The sequence below is a fragment of the Carcharodon carcharias genome, chromosome 18 (genome assembly GCF_017639515.1).
Source record: "Carcharodon carcharias isolate sCarCar2 chromosome 18, sCarCar2.pri, whole genome shotgun sequence".
Classification (NCBI taxonomy): domain Eukaryota; kingdom Metazoa; phylum Chordata; class Chondrichthyes; order Lamniformes; family Lamnidae; genus Carcharodon; species Carcharodon carcharias.
Window position 1 is genome coordinate 83,597,025 of NC_054484.1, and position 22,479 is coordinate 83,619,503.

Below are 22,479 nucleotides of genomic sequence, written 5' to 3' on the forward strand. Positions count from 1 at the left end.
TTTACTGGCTTGCAGTTTTGGAACAGTCATATAGATGTACAAATTTGCAAAACTGTTACACAAACAGAATAAGGAATCTAAAATGAAACTTTGGGAGGGACTGCAATGTAAATAGCTGGAAATCTATTTGCATGTTGGTATGTGTAGATGTATATCAGGAGATCTACACCTTTCACTCCCACTGCTGAAGCCTGGTTGGTTATTTATGTAGTTTCATGAATAGTTCATTCAATCTTTTGCTGCCACCCACCCTCCCACCCCACCCCCCCTCAAATTTTGCTGTTCTAAGCAGCCGCCTAGTTTGCCAAAGTTTTGCCCTGGCCCTGATTTCGGGGGCAGTTCATGTCCAAATGCAGCAAGACCTGGACAATATCCAGGCTTGGGCTGACAAGTGGCAAGTAATATTCACGCCACACAAGTGTCAGGCAATGAAGATCTCCAAAAAGAGAAAATCTAACCATTGCTCCTTGATGTTCAATGGCATTACCATCACTGAATCCCCCACTATCAAATCCTGGGGCGGGGGGTGGGTGGGGTTTAACATTGACCAGAAACTGTACTGGACCAGCCATATAAACACTGTTGCTACAAGAGCAGGTCAGAGATTGGGAATTTTGCGACGAGTAACTCACCTCCTGACTCCCCAAAGCCTGTCCACCATCTACAAGGCACAAGTCAGGCGTGTGATGGAATACTCCCCACTTGACTGGATGAGTGCAGCGCCCACAACACACAAGAAGCTTTACACCATCCAGGACAAAGCAGCCCACTTGATTGGTACCTCATCCACAAAAATTCACTCCCTCCACCACCGACGCACAGTAGCAGCAGTGTGTACCATCGACAAGATGCACTGCAGGAATTCACCAAGGATCCCTCAACAGCACCTTCCAAATCCACAACAACTACCATTTAGAAGGACAAGGGCAGCAGACACATGGGAACACCACCACTTGGAGGTTCCTCTCCAAGCCACTCACCCACCTGACTTGGGAATATGTCACTGTTCCTTCACTGTCGCTGGGTCAAAATCCTGGAACTCCCTCCCTAACAGCACTGTGGGTGTACCTACACCACATGGACTGCAGAGGTTCAAGAAGGCAGCTCATCACCACCTTCTCAAGGGCAACTAGGGATGGGCAATAAATGCTGGCCCAGCCAGCAAGACCCACATCCTATAAATGAATAAAAAAAAGCAGCCAGCAGAATTCCCACCATTGCTATCAGCTGTCTGAATCCATGTGGATGGGATTATGGAAGATAGAGGTTTTAGAATCATAAAATCATAGAATGTTTAAGGCACAGAAAGAGGCCACTTGGCCCATTGTGCCTGTGCTAGACAAAAAAACAAACTACCCTGTTTAATCCTACTTTCTGGCATTTGGTCTGTAGCCCTGCAGGTTATGGGCACTCGAGGGGCACATCCAGTTGAGTTGAGGGTTTCTGCCGCTACCATCCTTTCAGGCAGTGAGTTCCAGACCTCCACAGCCCCCTGGATGAAACCATTTTTCCTCATCTCCGCTCTAATCTTTCTACCAATCCCTAAAAATCCATGCCCCCTCGTCACTGACCTCTCTGCTAAAGTAAATAGGCCCTTCCCATTTACTCTATCCAGGCTCCTCACAATTTTGTATATCTCAATCAAATCCCCCCTCAGCCTCCTCTGTTCCATTGTTTGCACTGCCTTCTTGATTTCTTGCTTATCAAAGCAAATCTTTGCTGCCAAGAGGATTTTGTTCCCAAAGAGCCAGTGTTTCTGGAGGGTTGCTGCTGCTTTAATCCAGTCATGTGACTGCACATTCAACCCTGATAATATCGAGCACATCAGCACAAGCTTCACACAGCACAGCTGATAACGGAGTGCTGCAAGGAGACAGAGGAGAAAAGCAGCCTGTCCATAGCAGGAGCAATGTGAGATTCTCACGGTTGGTTAAGGGGGCTGCACAGAGCTGTGTGACTGCTGAACTGACTTCATGGTACCTGAGAGACCCCAGTCTCTGAGGATCTTTTTTTTGAGGGGGTTTCTCGAGCTGTTGACATTTTAAAAGCTGTTTGAAAATGGAAGCGGACTCGCTTGTAGTAGACACGATGACATTCAGATCTCACTGATCTGACTCTGCACACCAGTGGTCAGGTAATGAGCGCCATCGTTTGCAATTGCTGTTGCTGAGCTATGTACTGATGGAGAAGCGTTCTCTGGCTTCCAAATGTGTTCAGCCCGGTTTTGTCCATAATTATTATTGTCTTGACGGTTAATAAACGTACACAGTTACCAAAAAGGTGAATTAGCATAAAGCCAAGTGGGTGGGAATTGAATAGTGATTTGTATTTTGGTTGTACTTTTAATATGCAGGGGACTGAGACTAACTGGACAGCCATTTCAAAGGGCTGGCAAAAGCACAATGGGCTGAATGGCCTCCTCCTTTGCTGGATGATTCTATAACATGGTAAATGTTCATCACTTGTAGTAGCAGATGAGTGAGGGAGATGACTAAAGGGATGATTGAGGTTTTGGGCTTTGAAGATGGATGGGGAAGTGCAAGATTTTAGACATGGAGAGTGGGGGGGTGGGGGGTGCTGGAGGCCAGAGGCTGATCACACGGGTTGCCAACCATCCTGGATTGGCCCGGAGTCTCCAGGAATTGAAGATCAGTCTCCAGGACACTGCCTGGAGAAAAATCATTCGGACATTAAAAAAGATTGTTTTTTGTTTAAATTTTGTTTGGACATTTCTCTTCGCTAGATATAAAGATATTGAAAATGGGGGAATAAAGGCTGTTTGGCTGTCAGATAAGCATCATCCAACTGAATAATGAGTCTTTATACTTTCCAATTAACGTGGGAAGGCAGTACGTCACAAGGATGGAAGCTTTGGCCGACTAATGGCTGGACCATGGGAGCAAGCCATGTGAGGAGATCTCCAGGAATCCATTTAATCACAGTTGGCAACCTTACTGATCACTGATGTCGAATCGATTGGCTGAGTGCGCACTAGGGCAGTGAGCCAGTTCATCGGGCTGGAGGAGATTACTCAGGCAACAAAGCAATGGAGAGATCTGTACGTCAGCATGAGAAATTTGGATTCACCAGGATACAGGACAAGGGGTGACAAGCAAGTGGGATGTAATGTGGGTGGCAGAGTTCGATAAAGAGTTGGAGTCTCTATAGTGGTAAGGAAAGCATTTGGAAAGCCGAACATATGAACATTTGAATTAAGAGCAGGAGTAGGCCATTCAGCCCCTCGAGCCTGCTCTGCCATTCAATAAGATTGTGTCTGATTTGATTGTAACTTCAACCCTACATTCCCGCCTACCCACAAAAGCCTTTGGATCTTGGTGAAGACGAGGATGATGAGTGTTTGGAGATGTGAGCAGTGTGGAGATGCTGGAAATTTAGGAATAGTTGCTCCTGATGGGCTGGTGGATATGGGGTTTGAAGTTCAGCTTGCACTGACAGTGGCTACTGTAACACAAAGCTACACAAGAACAGGAAGATCCCAGTTGTGTCTCTGCATTGTTGGTTTTTCCCAGGATTTAATTCTCCTTTTTTAGCTCAGGGAAGTGAAGCACCCTCAATCCAGCCCCAACTGCAAGTACCTAACAAACCAGAGACAAATAAAGCCGTAATCTCTGGGTTACTCTGGGTTATTTGTCAGCAAGAGGAGAAATGGGAAGAGAGGGAGAAGCAATATGTGGCACGGTGCAGGAGGGAGGACTTCAAATTCTCATGGCATTGGGTTCAGTTCTGAGGCAGGAGGCACCCATTCCAAAGGAAGGTTGCACCTCAACAGGACTAGGACCATTGACCCTGCTCAGTGTGGTTGGGGAGAGTTTAGACGAAATTGGCAGAAGAGTAGGCACCGGCATGTAGAAGTAGAAAAGAGGAATAAGGTACCTAAAGGAGGGAGAGTTTTGAATAGTACCAGAGCAGGAAGTAGTATCATTTACCTGGCAGCAGACTAAGGAATACATGGAATACAAAACAAGTTTGCGATGCGTGTATGTTGTGGTGAACTATATACACAAACAAATGTGAGGTAGAGGCTATAACAGAAATGTGGATTCAAGATGGAGGCAACGGTAGCATTGTAGTAACGTCACCAAACTAGTAATCCACAGGCCATGGGTTCAATCCTGGCACATCAGCTGGTGGAATTTGAAATTAATTAATAAATCTGGAATATAAAGCTAGCAATGACACTATCCTCAACTGTTGTAAAAACCCATCTGGTTCATTAATGTCCAAATCTGCTTCCCTTACCAGGTTTGGCCTACATATGACTCCAGACCCAATGTGGTTGACTCTTAACTGCCCTCTGAAATGGCCTAGCAAATCATTCGGTTGAAGAACAATTAGGGATGGGCAACAAATGCTGACCTTGCAAGCGACACCAACATCCCATAAAAGAAATTTTTAAAAATGGTGAGGGTGTGTGCTTAATATTCACTGATTAAAGGTCTTCAGAAAAGGGAGGTGGGGCGGAAGTACTGATTAGGGAAGACATTGAAGAGAGGATGTCCTTGAGGGGCCAAGGACAGAATCCATTTGTTTAGAGTTGTAAAGAAAAAAGGGTCTGATCATGCTATTGGGCATATTCTATAGGTCACCAAATAGTGATAGGTAGAGGAACAAATCTGCAGAGAAATCACAGGAATGTGCAAGAGCTATAGAGTGGTGACACTGAGGGACTTTAATTAGCCAAACATCGATTGGGATAATGTTAAAGTAAAGGGTAAGGTGGTGGGAGAGGAATTTCCAAAATGTGTTCAGGAGAATCTCCTTGATCAGCATGTCCTTGGTCCAACTAGGAAGGAGGCATTAAGATAAAAGCAATAAACTTCGGATGCTGGAAATCCAAAACAAAAATAAAAATACCTGGAAAAACTCAGCAGGTCTGGCAGCATCTGCAGAGAGGAACACAGCTAATGTTTCGAGTCCGTATGACTCTTCAACAGAACTAAGCAAAAATAGAAGAGAGGTGAAATATAAGCTGGTTTAAGGGCAGGGGGTGTGTGGGGGGTGGGGGGGGTGGGGGGGGGGGTGGGGTGTTAGTGGGACAAGTAGAGCTGGATAGAGGGCCAGTGATTGGTGGAGATGGGCAAAAGATGTCATAGACAAAAGGACAAAGAGGTGTTGAAGGTGGTGATATTATCCAAAGAATGTGCTAATTAAGGGTAGAAAGCAGGACAAGCAAGGTACAGATAGCCCTAGTGGGGGTGGGGTGGGGGGAAGGGAAGTGATTGAAATAGGCTAAAAGGTAGAGATAAAACAATGGATGGAAATACATTTAAAAATAACGGAAATAGGTGGGAAAAGAAAAATCTATATAAATTATTGGGAAAAAAAGAGGGGGTATCGGAAAGGGGGTGGGGATGGAGGAGAGAGTTCATGATCTAAAATTGTTGAATTCAATATTCAGTCCGGAAGGCTGTAAAGTGCCTAGTTGGAAGATGAGGTGCTGTTGCTCCATTTTGCATTGAGCTTCACTGGAACAATGCAGCAGGCCAAGGACGGACATGTGGGCATGAGAGCAGGGTGGAGTGTTGAAATGGCAAGCGACAGGGAGGTCTGGGTCATGCTTGCAGACAGACCGAAGGTGTTCTGCAAAGCAGTCACCCAGTCTGCGTTTGGTCTTTCCAATGTAGAGGGAACCGCATTGGGAGCAGCGAATACAGTAGACTAAATTGAGGGAAGTGCAAGTGAAATGCTGCTTCACTTGAAAGGAGTGTTTGGGCCTTTGGACAGTGAGGAGAGGGGAAGTAAAGGGGCAGGTGTTGCACCTTCTGCAGTTACATGGGAAGGTGCCATGGGAGGGTGTTGAGGTGTAGGGGGTGATGCAGGAGTGGACCAGGGTGTCCCAGAGGGAACGATCCCTGTGGAATGCCGACAGGGGGCTGAAGGGAAGACGTGTTTGCTGGTGGCATCATGCTGGAGTTGGCGGAAATGGCGGAGGATGATCCTTTGAATGCGGAGGCTGGAGGGGTGATAAGTGAGGACAAGGGGGACTCTATCATGTTTCTGGGAGGGAGGAGAAGGCGTGAGGGCGGATGCACGGGGGATGGGCCGGACACAGTTGAGGGCCTGTCAACCACTGTGGGTGGAAAACCTTGGTTAAGGAAAAGGAGGACATGTCAGAGGAACTGTTTTTGAAGGTAGCATCATCGGAACAGATGCGACGGAGGCGAAGGAACTGAGAGAATGGGATGGAGTCTTTACAGGAAGCGGGGTGTGAGGAACTGTAGTCGAGGTAGCTGTGGGAGTCGGTAGGATTGTAATGGATATTGGTGGACAGTCTATCACCAGAAATTGAGACAGAGAGGTCAAGGAAGGGAAGGGAAGTGTCAGAGATGGACCATGTGAAAATGATGGAGGGGTGGAGATTGGAAGCAAAATTAATAAATTTTTCTAGGTCCAGACGAGAGCATGAAGCAGCACCAAAGTAATCATTGATGTACCAGAGAAAGAGTTGTGGGAGGGGGCCGAAGTAGGACTGGAACAAGGAATGTTCCACATACCGCATAAACAGACAGGTATAACTGGGGCCCATGCGGGTACCCATAGCCACACCTTTTATTTGGAGGAAGTGAGAGGAGTTTAAGGAGAAATTGTTCAGCGTGAGAACAAGTTCAGCCAGACGGAGGAGAGTAGTGGTGGATGGGGATTGTTCAGGAGTGAGACCCCAGGTGGAACAGGAATGAGAGTCCAGGTGGAGAAGGAGTGAGAGTCCAGGTGGAACAGGAGTGAGAGTCCATGGGGAACAGGAGTGAGAGTCCATGGGGAACAGGAGAGAGAGTCCAGTTGTATCAGGAGTGAGAGTCCAGGTGGAACAGGAGTGAGAGTCCAGGTGGAACAGGAGCGAGAGTCCAGGTGGATCAGGAGTGAGAGTCCATGGGGAACAGGAGTGAGAGTCCAGTTGGACAGGAGTGAGAGTCCATGGGGAACAGGAGTGAGAGTCCATGGGGAACAGGAGTGAGAGTCCATGGGGAACAGGAGTGACAGTCCATGGGGATCAGGAATGAGAGTCCAGTTGGATCAGGAGTGAGAGTCCAGGTGGATCAGGAATGAGAGTCAATAGGGAACAGGAATGAGAGTCCATGGGGAACAGGAGTGAGAGTCCAGGTGGAGCAGGAGTGAGAGTCCAGGTGGAATAGGAGTGAGAGTCCATGGGGAACAGGAGTGACAGTCCAGGTGGATCAGGAATGAGAGTCCAGGTGGATCAGGAATGAGAGTCCATGGGGAACAGGAGTGAGAGTCCAGGTGGATCAGGAATGAGAGTCCATGGGGAACAGGAGTGAGAGTCCATGGGGAACAGGAGTGACAGTCCAGGTGGAACAGGAGTGAGAGTCCAGGTGGATCAGGAATGAGAGTCCAGGTGGATCAGGAGTGAGAGTCCATGGGGAACAGGAGTGAGAGTCCATGGGGAACAGGAGTGAGAGTCCACGGGGAACAGGAATGAGAGTCCATGAGGAACAGGAGTGAGAGTCCAGGTGGAACAGGAGCGAGAGTCCATGGGGAACAGGAGTGAGAGTCCAGGTGGATCAGGAATGAGAGTCCACGGGGAACAGGAATGAGAGTCCATGGGGAACAGGAGTGAGAGTCCATGGGGAACAGGAGTGAGAGTCCAGGTGGATCAGGAATGAGAGTCCACGGGGAACAGGAATGAGAGTCCAGGTGGATCAGGAGTGAGAGTCCATGGGGAACAAGAGTGAGAGTTGAGGTGGAGCAGAAGCGAGAGTCCATGGAGAGGAGGAACGAGAGTCCAGGTGGATCAGCAGTAAGAGTCCAAGTGGAGCACGGGTGAGATTCCAGTTGGATCAGGAGTGAGCATTGAGCTGGAGAAGGAGTGAGAGTTGAAATGCAATAGGAGTGAGTCCATGTGGACCAGGAGTGGGAGTCGAGTTGGAGCAGGAGTGAGACCCCAGGTGGGTCAGGAGTGAGAGTCCAGGTGGAACAAGAGTGAGATTCCGGTTGGAGCTGGAGTGAGCATAGAGCTGGAGAAGGAATGAGAGTTGAGATGCAACAGGAGTGAGTCCATGTGGAGCAGGAGCGAGAGTCCAGGTGGAACAGGAGTGAGAATTCAATTGAAGCAGGAGTGAGCGTTGAGCTGGAGCAGGAGTCAGAGTCCACTTTTGGCAGGAGTCAGAGTCCGGGGGAGAATGTGTTGAGAGTCCAGGTGGATCAGGAGTGCGAATCGAGCTGGGGCAGGAGTGAGTTCAGATGGAGCAGGAGTGAGAGGAGTAAGAGTCCAGGTCAATCATTAGCCAGAGTTCAGGTGGAACAGGGATGCGATTCCAATTGGAGCAGGAGTGAATATTGAGCTAGAGAAGGAGTGAGAGTTGAAATGCAACAGGAGTGAATCCATGTGGATCATGAGTGAGAGTCCAGGTAGAACAGGAGTTGAGAGTCCATTTGGAGCTGTGGTGTCCATTGAGTTGGAGCAAGAGTGAGAGCTGAGGTGCAACAGGAGTGAGTCCATGTGGAACAGCAGTGAGAGTGCAGAGGGAACAGGAGTGAGAGTCCAGCTCGAGCAGGAGTGTGTGTCCAGGTGGATCAGGAAAGGGAGTCCAGGTGAAGCAGGAATGAGAGTTGACTTGGAGCAGACATGAGAATTGACCTGGAACCGGAGTGAGAGTCCAGGTGGAACAGGATTAAGAGACAAGTTGGAACAGCGGTGTGAGTTGAGTTGGAGCACGAGTGAGAATCGAGCTGGAGCATGAGTGAGATTCTAGATGAATCAGGAGTGAGAGTCCAGGTGAATCAGAAGTGAGATTCCAGTTGGAGCAGGACTGAGTACTGAGGTGGAGAAAGAGAGAGTTGAGATGCAACAGGAGTAAGTCCATGTGGAGTAGGAGCGAGAGTCCATGTGGAGCAGGAGCGAGAGTCCATGGGGAACTGGAGTGAGAGTCCAGGTGGATCAAAGTGTGAATCCAGGTGGATCAGGAGTGAGAGTTGGGCTGGAGCTGGATTGAGAGTCCAGGTAGAGCAAGAGTGAGATCCCAGTTGGAGCAGGAGTGAGCACTGAACTGGAGAAGGAGTGTGAGTTGAGATGCAACAGGAGTGAGTCTATTTGGAGCAGGAGTGAGAGTCCAGGTGGATCAGGAATGAGAGTCCATGGGGAACAGGAGTGAGAGTCCATGGGGAACAGGAGTGAGAGTCCAGGTGGATCAGGAGTGAGAGTCCAGGTGGATCAGGAATGAGAGTCCATGGGGAACAGGAGTGAGAGTCCAGGTGGATCAGGAATGAGAGTCCATGGGGAACAGGAGTGAGAGTCCAGGTGGATCAGGAATGAGAGTCCATGGGGAACAGGAATGAGAGTCCATGGGGAACAGGAGTGAGAGTCCAGGTGGATCAGGAATGAGAGTCCATGGGGAACAGGAGTGAGAGTCCAGGTGGATCAGGAATGAGAGTCCATGGGGAACAGGAATGAGAGTCCATGGGGAACAGGAGTGAGAGTCCAGGTGGATCAGGAATGAGAGTCCATGGGGAACAGGAGTGAGAGTCCATGGGGAACAGGAGTGAGTGTCCATGGGGAACAGGAGTGAGAGTCCATGGGGAACAGGAGTGAGAGTCCAGGTGGATCAGGAATGAGAGTCCATGGGGAACAGGAGTGAGAGTCCAGGTGGATCAGGAGTGAGAGTCCAGGTGGAACAGGAGTGAGAGTCCATGGGGAACAGGAGCGAGAGTCCATGGGGAACAGGAGTGACAGTCCAGGTGGAGCAGGAGTGAGAGTCCAGGTGGATCAGGAATGAGAGTCCATGGGGAACAGGAGTGAGAGTCCATGGGGAACAGGAGTGAGAGTCCAGGTGGAATGGGAGTGAGAGTCCTTGGGAAACAGGAGTGAGAGTGGAGCTGGAGCAGGAGAGAGAGTCCTGAACCCACAACATTATTTATGCATCCCCCGAAAACACAATGTTTCCATGGCGAGCAGGCTCTTACTCGCCTGTCTGCCATCACCCCATCGCTGCATCATGCCAGGCACCATATTTTAAGTCCAGCTGTGCACACACACATCTCAGAGCTTCCAGCCCACGACTGCTGCAGGGAAGACAAGACCCTGAAAGGCAAAAAGACTGCAGCCTCCCCAGGTTCAGCGACACGTCCCTTGAGCAACTTTTGGACAACATGGAGGCCCATCGGGATGTCCCATACCCCTGCTCTGGCCGCAGGACAGGCAGCAACATCACTAACCCAGCTTGGCAGGTGATGGTAGCAGTGGTCAGTGCCAACGCCCTGAAAAAGAGGACAACCACCCAGTGTCGCAAGAGGATGAATGATCTCCTCCGTTCCACCAGGGTAAGTCACTCTTCTCATCAGTCTCAACTCACACACACAAACGCATCACACACCCACAGGGCCCTCACTCACTGCCAGTTCAAGGGACATCACCATTCACTCTCACACACACCGCCATTGTCCTCATCCTGTCCAGGGAACCACATGTGTTAGGCATACATCATCTGGCCTGGCAGGCATCCTGCTTACACTCTCCCTATCTCTATTCATACAGGACAAGCTGGCACACAACAAGACAGAGGGGTCACAGACCGTTGGAGGAATGCCTGATATCAAGGTCCTCACAGACTTTGAAAACAGAGCCATCCAGCTGGCCGGCGAGGATCTGGATCAGTCCTGAGCTGAGGGTGAGGTCGGCGCTGCTCTACCAAGTGAGGGTCCAGCAGTGCAACATCCATCAGACAACCATGCTGTGAGTGATGTGTCCTGTTTCACAGCCACTGCCATGTACTAATTATCTCCCCTTGCTTTCACAGGCACATCTGGGAAACAGCTGACAGAGTCCATGACCCAGGGCCTCCAATCAAGCCCTGAAGTAACCTCTGAAGAAGAATCTGAAGGCACCCTACCTGAAGTCCCATCACAGTGCTCACCCACACCCTTCACCAGCGCAGAGACACACATCTCGGTGGGACCTAGCTTTAGAGTAGCCTCGGGATCACAATCTGGTGAGTACATCACACTGTCTGATCCACAGCAGGCAGAGGCAGGGACTTCCCAGGTCCCCGGCACTTGGAGGACTGCTGGAGGCCAGAATGCTGCTGAGTCTGAGTCAGATGATGAGCCTCTGGACTCGGTCATGTCACAGTTGCTGGAGCTGCAAAGGCAAGCTCGGGATCATCAGGAAGGGATGTCCACTGCAGTCCTCAGATTGCAAGGCACGATGGAGGAGTCTGTTCACCTTCAGTCTGAAGTGATAGTGCCAGCATGCCAATGCACCGAGGTCAACACTGGTAGGATGGTGGCTGCCATGGAGACCTTGGTCCAGGACAACATTCCTGCACTGCTGCACAGGCTCAACTCCATCACTGATGCCATCGTTGGCCTCCAACAGTGTGTACATGAGAGGGGTGTGGGACAGCTCGCTCTCACTCCAGCTTCCCCTTCTCCTCAAGGAGTCAGCCTGGGGCCCCTGGGCACCCATAGGGAGGAGGATCAGCAAGTGCACACCCCGGGGTCCAGGTGACTCCAGAAGTGTTGGGCCCATCCGAGTCCCATCTTCCTGTGACCCCAGCAGCTCCAGCTCCACAGGCCGAGGAGGATACCACTGCCACACAGCAGGACTCCGAAAGCAGGCCAGAGCTCTCCAAGTCTCGGCCCTCCGGAGGATGCATGTCAAAGTCATCACAGACAGGGCACAGCAGTCAGCAGGCTGCCTCCACCTCTGCTGTGGATGTCCAGGGAGCACCAAGACATAGCAGCAGGGTTAGGAAGGTTAAGATGATGTAGATGCACATCCTGGGCATGGGTGTTAATCACTTGTACATAATGTTCACTGTTGTCAATAAACTCCCAATAATTTCTCCCTGCCTATGGCTCCTTGTTCTGATGAGCAGTGTTCGTGTCACTCGGATGTGAAACCTTTCTGCACAAGATAAAGGCAGGTGTCTCAGTCCAGGGCCTCTTCCCTGTGCTCTGTGCAGCGTTCAGACCACAGTGATGGTCCAGCCTCACACTCCCTGGACACATTACTGATGTCTGCACCTCGGCGGTGCTGGTCATTGCTGCCAGAATGTAGTGGACAGACATCACAGAGTTCCCTCATTCTCTCTGCGTGCTCTCAGCACCTTTAATGTGGGGCTGGCCTCCATCTGATCAGCATCTGTGACCAGTGACGTGGTGCTCCTGAAGGGCCCAGGTGCTGAAGGCGGACAAAGGATCAGATGCTTCTAAAGTTTCATGGCTGCGTCTCTATGATATGATCCTCAGCACAGAGCACAAGTGAGCTGTCCTCGGCCAGACAGGAGTCATATTCTCAGAGGCTGTGTGAAGATCTATGGAGTGTCCTCACTGCATGTCTTCATTATCCTCCTGCAATCGAGCAACTATTAGGGTCTCCACTGTGTCTCCATGACAGGAGCATTCTCACAGAGGGTATTCGCGCTGCCATTAACCAGACTGGAGTCAAACGTTCACAGGTGCAATGTGAGGATCTATGGGGTCACCTCACTGCCTGTCGTCATCATCCTCCACAAATCTGGCAGCTATGAGGGCCTCCCAAGCACCTGCCTCGTCTGGCCAATGTGAGGACCTTATCCCCATCATTGTCGCCACCGAGGATCCCCTCACCCTCATCCCCGTCAGCGTCCTCCTCATCGGAAGAGACCTCCAGCTCCTCCTCAGCCAGCTCCTCTCCCCGTTGCAGCGCCAGGTTGTAAAGGGCACAGCAGACGACGACAATGTGTGACACCCTCTGCGGACTGTATTGCAGGGCTCCACCAGACCAGTACAGGCACCGGAACCTCATCTTCAGCATCCCGATGCTCTGCTCCACCAGGCTGTGAGCTGCAGCATGAGCCTCATTATAGCATCGCTCTGCTGCAGTCTGAGGCCGCTGCACGGGTGTCATCAGCCACGGCCTCTGTGGGTAGCCCTTGTCCCCGAGGAGCCATCCCTGCAGCCTCTGTGGACCCTGGAAGGCTGTAGGGCTCTGCAAGTGATTGCGGATGTAGGAGTCGTGCACACTCCCTGGAAACTATGCAGACCTGTAGGATGTGTTTCTGGTGGTCACAGACCAGCTGCACATTCAGTGAGTGGAAGCCCTTGTGGTTGATGAAGTCCACCGTGTGTAGTGATGGAGACCTGAGCACCACAGGGGTGCAGTCAATCGCACCCTGCACCCGTGAGAATCCTGAGATCAGGGCGAATCCAATCGCTCTTGCATCCTGGCTGTCCCAGTCCCAGGCAAAATGCACAAAGTTGTTGCCATGGAGAAGATGGTGTCCGTGACCTCATGGATGCCTTTGTGGGTGGCAGATTGTGAAATCCCACAGAGGTCACCTGTGGAGCCCTGAAAGGAGCCACTGGTATAGAAATTGAGCACACAGTCACTTTCACAGCCACTGGCAGTGGATGCCCTCCATGTCCCCATGGTGCCAAATCCTGCAGTAACTGGCAGATGTGACCCACCCGGTCCCTAGACATGCACAGTCTTCGGCGACACTGGTTCTGAGTCACCTGCAGGAATGAAAGGCAGCGTCTATTGACCCTGGGTGTCGCTAGGCCCTGACCAGCAACAGCTCGCTGTGGCTCTCTGGTGGCATGTGGGAACCTCAGCCACCCCTTCTTCACAAGGGTGCTGCTCCTCCCTCTATACAGCCTGGACCCTCAGTCACCCTCTCCTCCATTGTCTTCGCTCTCTGTAAGCCTCGAGGCATGCAGCTAGTTCACCAGGCTCCATGATCCTGATGTACTCCTTCTGCAGGATGAAAGAGAGAGACATGTGGTCAGCATGGGTGTACTAAGAACCTGTCCTGTTTAAGTGTGAAGGCCCCTTAAGGCTTCCCGGAGAGTGCTGGCCACCATTTGGATGGTCAGAGTTTAGCGCGCTGTATGGCTGCCCGAAACCCCACCCACCTCTGTCCCACTCCACCCGACTGATTGGCGGCAGCTTTGCTCATTGGACTTGTATACTGTGCTCTCAGCTCAGGCACAGGCATTCTCCTAACCCGCACTGCAAGGCTGCACTGTTAGCTTGAACCATGGGGGAGACTGGTCCAAAGTGGGATATTGACATTGCAAGAGGCTGTGAGCACCTCCACCAGTGACTGTGCCATGGCAGCTTTAGCATGGAGATTGTACAGTCACCCAACTGTTCTGCAGCCTACTAAAATGCTCATTAGTTTGCAGTCTGTGTGAGGTGGTTTGGGGGGTGTGGGGTGAAAAGCTCTGGAGCACTTGCTGGCACTTTGCTGCCTCTGTGTTGCTTGAGTGGGCAGATAAGGTAGGAGCCCGACTCCAATCATATCAATGTGGCTGCACCTGAACTGTCTCAGTTGCAGAGGAATGGTCACTTTATTCAGGTTTCCCTAATGCGTGGTCGCTTCCATCGCCCACACTACCCCCACCCTGAATGCGACATATTCAATGGCTGGCCCTTGCCCCCCACCACCACCAGTCACCTCGAAGGCAGGGCTGCCCTTAACCCCAACCCCCAGCACCCCTTAAGCTCGAAGTCCAACAGGCGACCCCATGGTGAGCCTTGCACAATGTTACTGTATACTCACCTCCGAGTTCCCCTCAAAGTGGAGCCAGCCAAGTGCACGTTGTTTATGTGATACCAATGTCAGACTGACTGGTCTATAATTCCCTGTTTTCTCTCTGCCTCCCTTTTTAAATAGTGGGGTTACATTAGCTACCCTCCAATCTGTAGGAACTGTTCCAGAGTTTATAGAATCTTGGAAGATGACCACCAATGCATCCACTATTTCTAGGGCCACTTCCTTAAGGACTCTGGGATGTAGATTATCAGGCCCCGGGGATTTATCGGCCTTCAATCCCATCAATTTCCCCAACACCATTTCCCTACTAATACTGATTTCTTTCAGTTCCTCCCTCTCACTAAACCCTGAGTTCCCCAACATTTCTGGTATGTTATTAGTGTCCTCCTTTGTGAAGACAGAACCAAAGTATGTATTTAGTTGAAAACAAAAACAGAATTACCTGGAAAAACTCAACAGGTCTGGCAGCATCGGCGGAGAAGAAAAGAGTTGACGTTTCGAGTCCTCATGACCCTTCGACAGAACTTGAGTTCGAGTCCAAGAAAGAGTTGAAATATAAGCTGGTTTAAGGTGTGTGTGTCGGGGGCGGAGAGATAGAGAGACAGAGAGGTGGAGGGGGGGTGCGTGGTTGTAGGGACAAACAAGCAGTGATAGAAGCAGATCATCAAAAGATGTCACCAACAATAGTACAATAGAACACATAGGTGTTAAAGTTAAAGTTGGTGATATTATCTAAACGAATGTGCTAATTAAGAATGGATGGTAGGGCACTCAAGGTATAGCTCTAGTGGGGTTTTTTTTAATTTTTTTAAAATTTTTTTTAAATTTTTTTTTATATAATGGAAATAGGTGGGAAAAGGAAAATCTTTATAATTTATTGGAAAAAAAAGGGAAGGGGGAAACAGAAAGGGGGTGGGGATGGGGGAGGGAGCTTACGACCTAAAGTTGTTGAATTCAATATTCAGTCCGGAAGGCTGTAAAGTCCCTAGTCGGAAGATGAGGTGTTGTTCCTCCAGTTTGCGTTGGGCTTCACTGGAACAATGCAGCAAGCCAAGGACAGACATGTGGGCAAGAGAGCAGGGTGGAGTGTTGAAATGGCAAGCGACAGGGAGGTTTGGGTCATTCTTGCGGACAGACCGCAGGTGTTCTGCAAAGCGGTCGCCCAGTTTACGTTTTGTCTCTCCAATGTTTTTCAACACTCCACCCTGCTCTCTTGCCCACATGTCTGTCCTTGGCTTGCTGCATTGTTCCAGTGAAGCCCAACGCAAACTGGAGGAACAACACCTCATCTTCCGACTAGGGACTTTACAGCCTTCCGGACTGAATATTGAATTCAACAAATTTAAGTCGTAAGCTCCCTCCCCCATCCCCACCCCCTTTCTGTTTCCCCCTTCCCTTTTTTTTCCAATAAATTATAAAGAATTTCCTTTTCCCACCTATTTCCATTATATAAAAAAAATAAAAAAAAACCCCCACTAGAGCTATACCTTGAGTGCCCTACCATCCATTCTTAATTAGCACATTCGTTTAGATAATATCACCAACTTTAACTTTAACACCTATGTGTTCTATTGTACTATTGTCATTGACATCCTTTGATGATCTGCTTCTATCACTGCTTGTTTGTCCCTACAACCACACCCCCCCACCCCCCCTCCACCTCTCTGTCTCTCTATCTCTCTGCCCCCCACACACACACCTTAAACCAGCTTATATTTCAACTCTTTCTTGGACTCGAACGCAAATTCTGTCGACGGGTCATGAGGACTCGAAACGTCAACTCTTTTCTTCTCCGCCGATGCTGCCAGACCTGCTGAGTTTTTCCAGGTAATTCTGTTTTTGTTTTGGATTTCCAGCATCCGCAGTTTTTTTGTTTTTATCTATGTATTTGGTTGGTCAGCCATTTCTTTGTTCCCCATTAGAAATTCTCCTGTTACTGACTGTAAAAGATCTACATTTGTCTTCACCAATCTTTTCCTCTTCACATACCTATAGAAACTTTTACAGTTTGTATGTTCCCTGCAAGCTTACTCTCGTACTCTATTTTCCCCTTCTTAATCAATCCCTTGGACCTCTTCTGCTGAATTCTAAACTGCTCCCAATCCTCAGGTCTATTGTTTTTTCTGGCCAGTTTGTATGCCTCTTCCTTGCATCTAATACTATCTCTAATTCCCCATGTAAGCCATGGTTTGGCCACCTTTCCTGTGTTACTTTTGCGCCAGACAGGAATAAACAATTGTTGCAGTTCACCCATGCACCGTCATCCCTTTAAGTAACGTTTCCCAATCCATCATAGCCAATTCGCACCTCATAACATCATAGTTTCCTTTATTAAGATTCAGGACCCTAGTCTCAGAATCAACTATGTCACTCTCCATCTTGATGAAGAATTCTATCAAATTATCGTCGCTCATCCCCAAGGGGCCTTGCACAACTAGATGGCCAATTATTCCTTTCTCATTACACAATACCCAGTCTAGGGTGGCCTGTTCTCTCGTTGGTTCCTCAACGTATTGGTCCAGAAAACCATCCAGTACACACTCCAGGAATTCCTCCTCTATGGTATTGTTACTAATTTGATTTGCCCAATCTGTATGCATATTAAAGTCACCCATAATTATATATGTTCCTTTATTGCATGCGTCTCTAATTTCCTGTTTAATGCCATTCCCAACATCACCACGGCAGTTTGGGGGTCTATATACAACCCCCACTAATGTTTTTTTGCCCCTTAGTGTTTCTTAGCTCTACACATACAGATTCCACATCATCGGAGCTAATATCTTTCCTCACTATTGCGTTAATTTCCTCTTTAACCAGCAATGCAACTCCACCACTTTTTCTTTTTTGTCTGTCCTTTCTAAATACTGAATACCCTCTGGATGTTCAGTTCCCATCCCTGGTCACCCTGCAGCTATGTCTCCGTAAACCTGACTATATCATACCTGTTTACATCTATTTACGCAGTTAGTTCATCCACTTTATTGCGAATGCTCCTCGCGTTAAGGCACAAAGCCTTAAGGCTTGTCTTTTTAACATTACTTGTCCTGTTCCAACTATTTTTCACTGAGGCCCTGTTTGTTCCTTGCCCTTGTTTTCTCTCCCTATCACTTTTCTTATTCCACTTTCTGTCTTTTGTTCTTGTCCTTGATTCCCCCTCCTCTGACTCCTTGCATAGGTTCCCATACCCCTGTCATTTTAGTTTAAACCCTCCTCAACCACTCTAGCAAATGTTCCCCCGAGGACATCAATCCATGTCCTGCCCAGGTGTAACCCGTCCAGTTTGTACTGGTCCCACCTTCCCCAGAACCGGTCCCAATGTCCCAGGAATCTGAAACCCTCCCGCTCACACCATCTCTTCAGCCATGTATTCATCCGATATATCCTGCTATTTCTACTCTGACTAGCACGTAGCACTGGTAGTAATCCTGAGATCACTACTTTTGAGGTCCTACTTTTCAACTTACTTCCTAACTCCCTATATTCTGCTTTTAGGACCTCATCCCTTTTTTTTACCTATGTCGTTTGTACCAATGTGTACCATGATGACTGGCTGTTCACCCTCCCCCTTCAGAATGTCCTGTAGCCGCTCTGAGACATACTTGATCCTAGCACCTGGGAGGCAACATACTATCCTGGAGTCTCGTTTGCAGCGACAGAAACGCCTATCTGTTACCCTTGCAATTGAATCCCCTATAACTATTGCATTCCCGCACTTCTCCCCTGTGCAGCAGAGCCAACTGAGGTGCTATGAGTTTGGCTGTTGCTGCTTTCCCCTGAGAGGTCATTCCCCTCAACAGTATCCAAAGCATGTATCTGTTTTGCAGGGGAATAGCTACAGGAGATTCCTGCACTGTCTGCCTGCCTAGTCCACTTGCTCTGCCTGGTGGTCACCCATTCCCTTCCTGCCTGTGGACTCTTAGCCTGTGGTGTGACTATCTCTCTATAAGTGCTATCCACGATACTCTCCGCATTGTGGATGCTCCAAAACCCGGGATTCCAGGAGCTGCAGCTGGAGACACTTCCCGCACACATGCTGGCCCTGGGCACTGGAAATGTTCCCGGCTTCCCATATAGAGCAGGAGGAGCACACCATGGCTTTGAGCTCTCCTGCCATGATTTACCCCTTTAAATTAAATTAAACCTCTTGGAAGATACTTAATATCAAATAATATCAATTACTCTTGGGCCCTTCTTCCCTGCTCCTCATTTTTACAGGGCATAGCCCTTACAAACGATGAACCACAAAATAAGACATTAAAAACTATAAATAATAAAAGTAGTAAATACTTACCCGGCGGTACTCATGGTACTCAAAGGATCACCTCATTCCCTCCTCACCGAACTCCCCCAGTCACCCCTGTTCTCCCAACCTCTCTTTAACTCCCGACTTCTTTCGCACTTCTCTTCCACTCCTGACTCCTCTTGTACTCCTTTTTCCCAGGATGATGACAGTGGGGGATTCAGTGATGGTAATGCCATTGAATGTCAAGGGGCGATAGTTAGATTCTCCCTTGTTGTGAATGGTCATTGCTTGACACTTGTGTGGCACAAATGTTACTTGTCACTTGTCAGCCCAAGCCTAGATATAGTCCAGGTCTTGCTGCATTTGGACATGGACTGCTTCAGTATCTGAGGAATCGCAAATGGTGCTGAACATTGTGTAATCATCAGCGAACATCCCCACTTCTGACCTTATGATGGGAGGAAGGTAATTGATGAAGCAACTGAAGATGGTTGGGCCGAGGACACTACCCTGAGGAACTCCTGCAGTGATGTCCTGGAGCTGAGATGACTGACCTCCAACAATCACAGCCATCTTCCTTTGTGCTAGGTATGACTCCAACCAGTGGAGAGTTTTCCCCTGATTCCCATTGACTCCAGTCTTGCTAGGGCTCCTTGATGCTACACTCGGTCAAATGCTACCTTGACATCAAGGGCAGCCATTCTTAACATCACCGTGAATCAGGAATTAATGCATTTTCTTTTTGAAACTGGTTCTATAATCCATAGGTTCTGTCCTTGAAGTTATTTCCAAAGTGATAGCATTTCTTGAGTTTACAGTCATTGGTCCTGGTTCTCTGGTTCAGTTTATAACATCAAATGCAGGAAGATGAGAAAGAGAATTTTAATTTAATTCACAGAAGTGACAGGATCTTTCTGCGATGTTCCTAGGGTTTATTATAATATTCAGTTGGGCCAATGCTAACTCACACCACACTGCAGCAAGCAGTTAAAATTGCTACAGTCTTCCTTTTCAATTAGCTGTGACCCTTACCAGGGGTAGACGGGGCAGTCATGGATACATGAAATCGGGTGCCTATCAATCATTGAGGAACTCGATGCCATTTCAATGTAGAAGTCCCATTAAAACACTGTGTAACTGGAGCAGTATGTAAAGGGTATAGAAAAGCAAAATACTGCAGATGCTGGAGACCTGAAATAAAAAAACAGGAAGTGCTGGAGAAACTTAGCAGGTCTGGCAGCATCTGTGGAGAGAGAAACAGAGTTAACATTTCGTCAAAATCTATACTTAAAAGCTGTTGAGCTAAAGGCAGTTGTTTGTTACTGTTCTCATGATAGCTTCCAGCTTTGAACTCACTGCTTTCTGATAGTCACTTACTCCCTAAGCTCTATCTGCTTGTCTTGGGTGCTGTTGGAGCTGGTTTTGTTTGGATTGCGGAACAGTCAGAGGGGAAGATGCAGAAGATGGAGGTGAGGAGGCTGCCCTTAAGGAGACCGTGCAGAGTGTGGACAGACCCAGCCACTGCCTCGGATCTATCTGAAGCGCAGTGCATGCAGCCTCCTGCAAAAGAACTTTAAAAAGTATTTAAAATGCGAGTCTCTGGGTGGAATTGCCCCCTCCCGCTGTCAGTGGGAATCTTGGTGGGCGGGGGTGGAAGATGTAGCGGGAGTTCAAAAATCAGTTTCCTGACGTCAGGAGATCAGGTTGGAATTATGTTCCCCTGACTTTCATGACAGGTGAATGACAGGTTGACTTTCCACTGGTGAACGTCGGGAACACATTTTGCATCTCATGAATGCTCATTACCAGGCCAATAGGCCAGTGTTGTGGCCTCGCCAGATCTCCTGCCCCTCCAGCGGGGATTTACACCGTTTAGTTACTCGATTTTACAAACGTGAAGTGCATCCGGCGAAGGAGACTCTCAGGACTTACTGGCCAGTGGATGCTGTCAGCAGAGTTGGTGAGGATCGCAGGAAATGGGGGGAGTGGGAGGCACGAAGAGCAGGTGAAGACACGAAAGTGGGGCAGGCGGAAGACATTGGGGGGGGGGAGATGCAAAGGGGGGTTGGTGGAAGGCATGAAGGGGGGGTGGAGTGATGCAGGGGCAGTGTGCAGTCAATGGTAGAGCCCTGGGGGGAGAGCTGAGTGGCTGGTGGTAGGAAGGGACGTCACTGTGAGAGGGTAAGTAGGATGTGGTAGGGTGGAAGGGTCAAGGTGTGGGTATGGTGGGTGTATTTCTCATAGGGAGGGTCATTGAGGGGGAGAAGAAAGGTGGCACAGATACTGGGAGTGGGCAGGGTCAGGGTGCGCATGGGCACGGTAATGGTGTGGGCTCCGTGCGAAGGGGAGGCTGGATGGTGATCATTATAGGTCCAGGGTGATGGGGGGGATGTTGGTGGATGACAGGAAGAGGGTGGAGACAGTTTGAAAAGTGATGTGAGCCATCACGAGAGAAAGGCAGCTCAGCAGCAAGGCCAGTGATGAAGTGGGGAGATGTCTTCTTGGGTGGGCAGAGCTTTAGGTCAGCACAACTGGACAACTAAAGGGACACCTTAATAATCACAGGGAAACACTGAGAGGCATGGTCATTTGAAATCCTCACTGTCCAGTGAAGCCCACACAGCAGCAGCTCTGGTCCAGAGGGTTCTCACTACAACAAGATGCCTGTAGAGCTGCAGTTCACTCTGAATCATCGGCTCCAGTCAGAGTTAGAGAGAACTGGAGGGACGGAGGGGGACATCTACAAAGGGCATGCAGGTGAATGACAACCAACTCGCAACTGCAAACCTCAATCCTCAGGGGTGGATGGTCATGTCAGACAAGGGCTCATGTGGTTAGTCTTTATACCATAAGAACATAAGAAACAGGAGCAGGAGTAGGCCATTCAGCCCTTTGAACCTGCTCTGCCATTCAATGAGATCATGATTGATCTCCTACTTCAACATCATTTTCCTGCACCATCCCCATATCCCCTGATGTTTTTCATATGTAGAAATCTATTGATCTTTTTCTTGAACATACTCAATGACTGAACCTCCAGAGTCCTCTTTGGTAGAGAATTCCAAGATTCACCACCCTCTGAGTGTCGAAATTCTTCTCATCTCAGTCCTAAATGGCCTGTCCCTTATTCTGAGAGTGTGCCCCCTGGTTCTAGACCCCCTCAACCAGGGGAAACATCCTTCTTCCATCTACCCTGTCGAGCCCGGTAAGAATTTTGTACATTTCAGTGAGATCACCTCTCATTCTTCTAAACTCCAGGCAATAAGGGTCCAGTCTATTTAATCTTTACTCTTGGACAATCCATCCATTGGGACATGGGAACAGGAGAAGGCCTTTCAGGCCTATTGAGCATGCTCCGCCATTCAATGAACACTTCAATGCCTTTTATCCACACTATCCCCATATCCCTTTACGTTATTGTTAATCAGAAATCTATCAATCTCTACCTTAAACATTACTCAATGACTGAGCTTCCACAGCCCTCTAGGTAGAGAGTTCCAAAGATTCACAACCCTCTGAGTAAAGAAATTTCTCCTCATCTTAGTCCTAAGTGGCTTCCCCCTTATTTTGATGTTGTGTCCCCTGGTTCTAGACTCCCCAACCAGGGGATACTTACCCGTATCTACCCTGTCTATTCCTTTAGTATTTTGTAGGTTTCAATGAGATCATCTCTCATTCTTCAAAACTCTAGAGAACACAGGCCCAGTTTCTCCAATCTCT

The 22,479-nt window shown here is 49.0% G+C and overlaps 1 protein-coding gene across 3 annotated transcripts in view; it reads left to right on the forward strand.

Annotated features, from left to right (window-relative positions):
* Positions 1 to 1,884: 1,884 nt before the first annotated feature.
* The window catches only part of ppef1 (protein phosphatase, EF-hand calcium binding domain 1), a 108,938-nt gene continuing 88,343 nt past the window's right edge, over positions 1,885 to 22,479 (forward strand). For all 3 annotated transcript variants that reach the window (XM_041211589.1, XM_041211591.1, XM_041211590.1), the window contains exon 1: positions 1,885 to 2,134. The gene's annotated coding sequence lies outside the window, so the exon portion shown is untranslated. The remainder of the gene's footprint in view (positions 2,135 to 22,479) is intronic.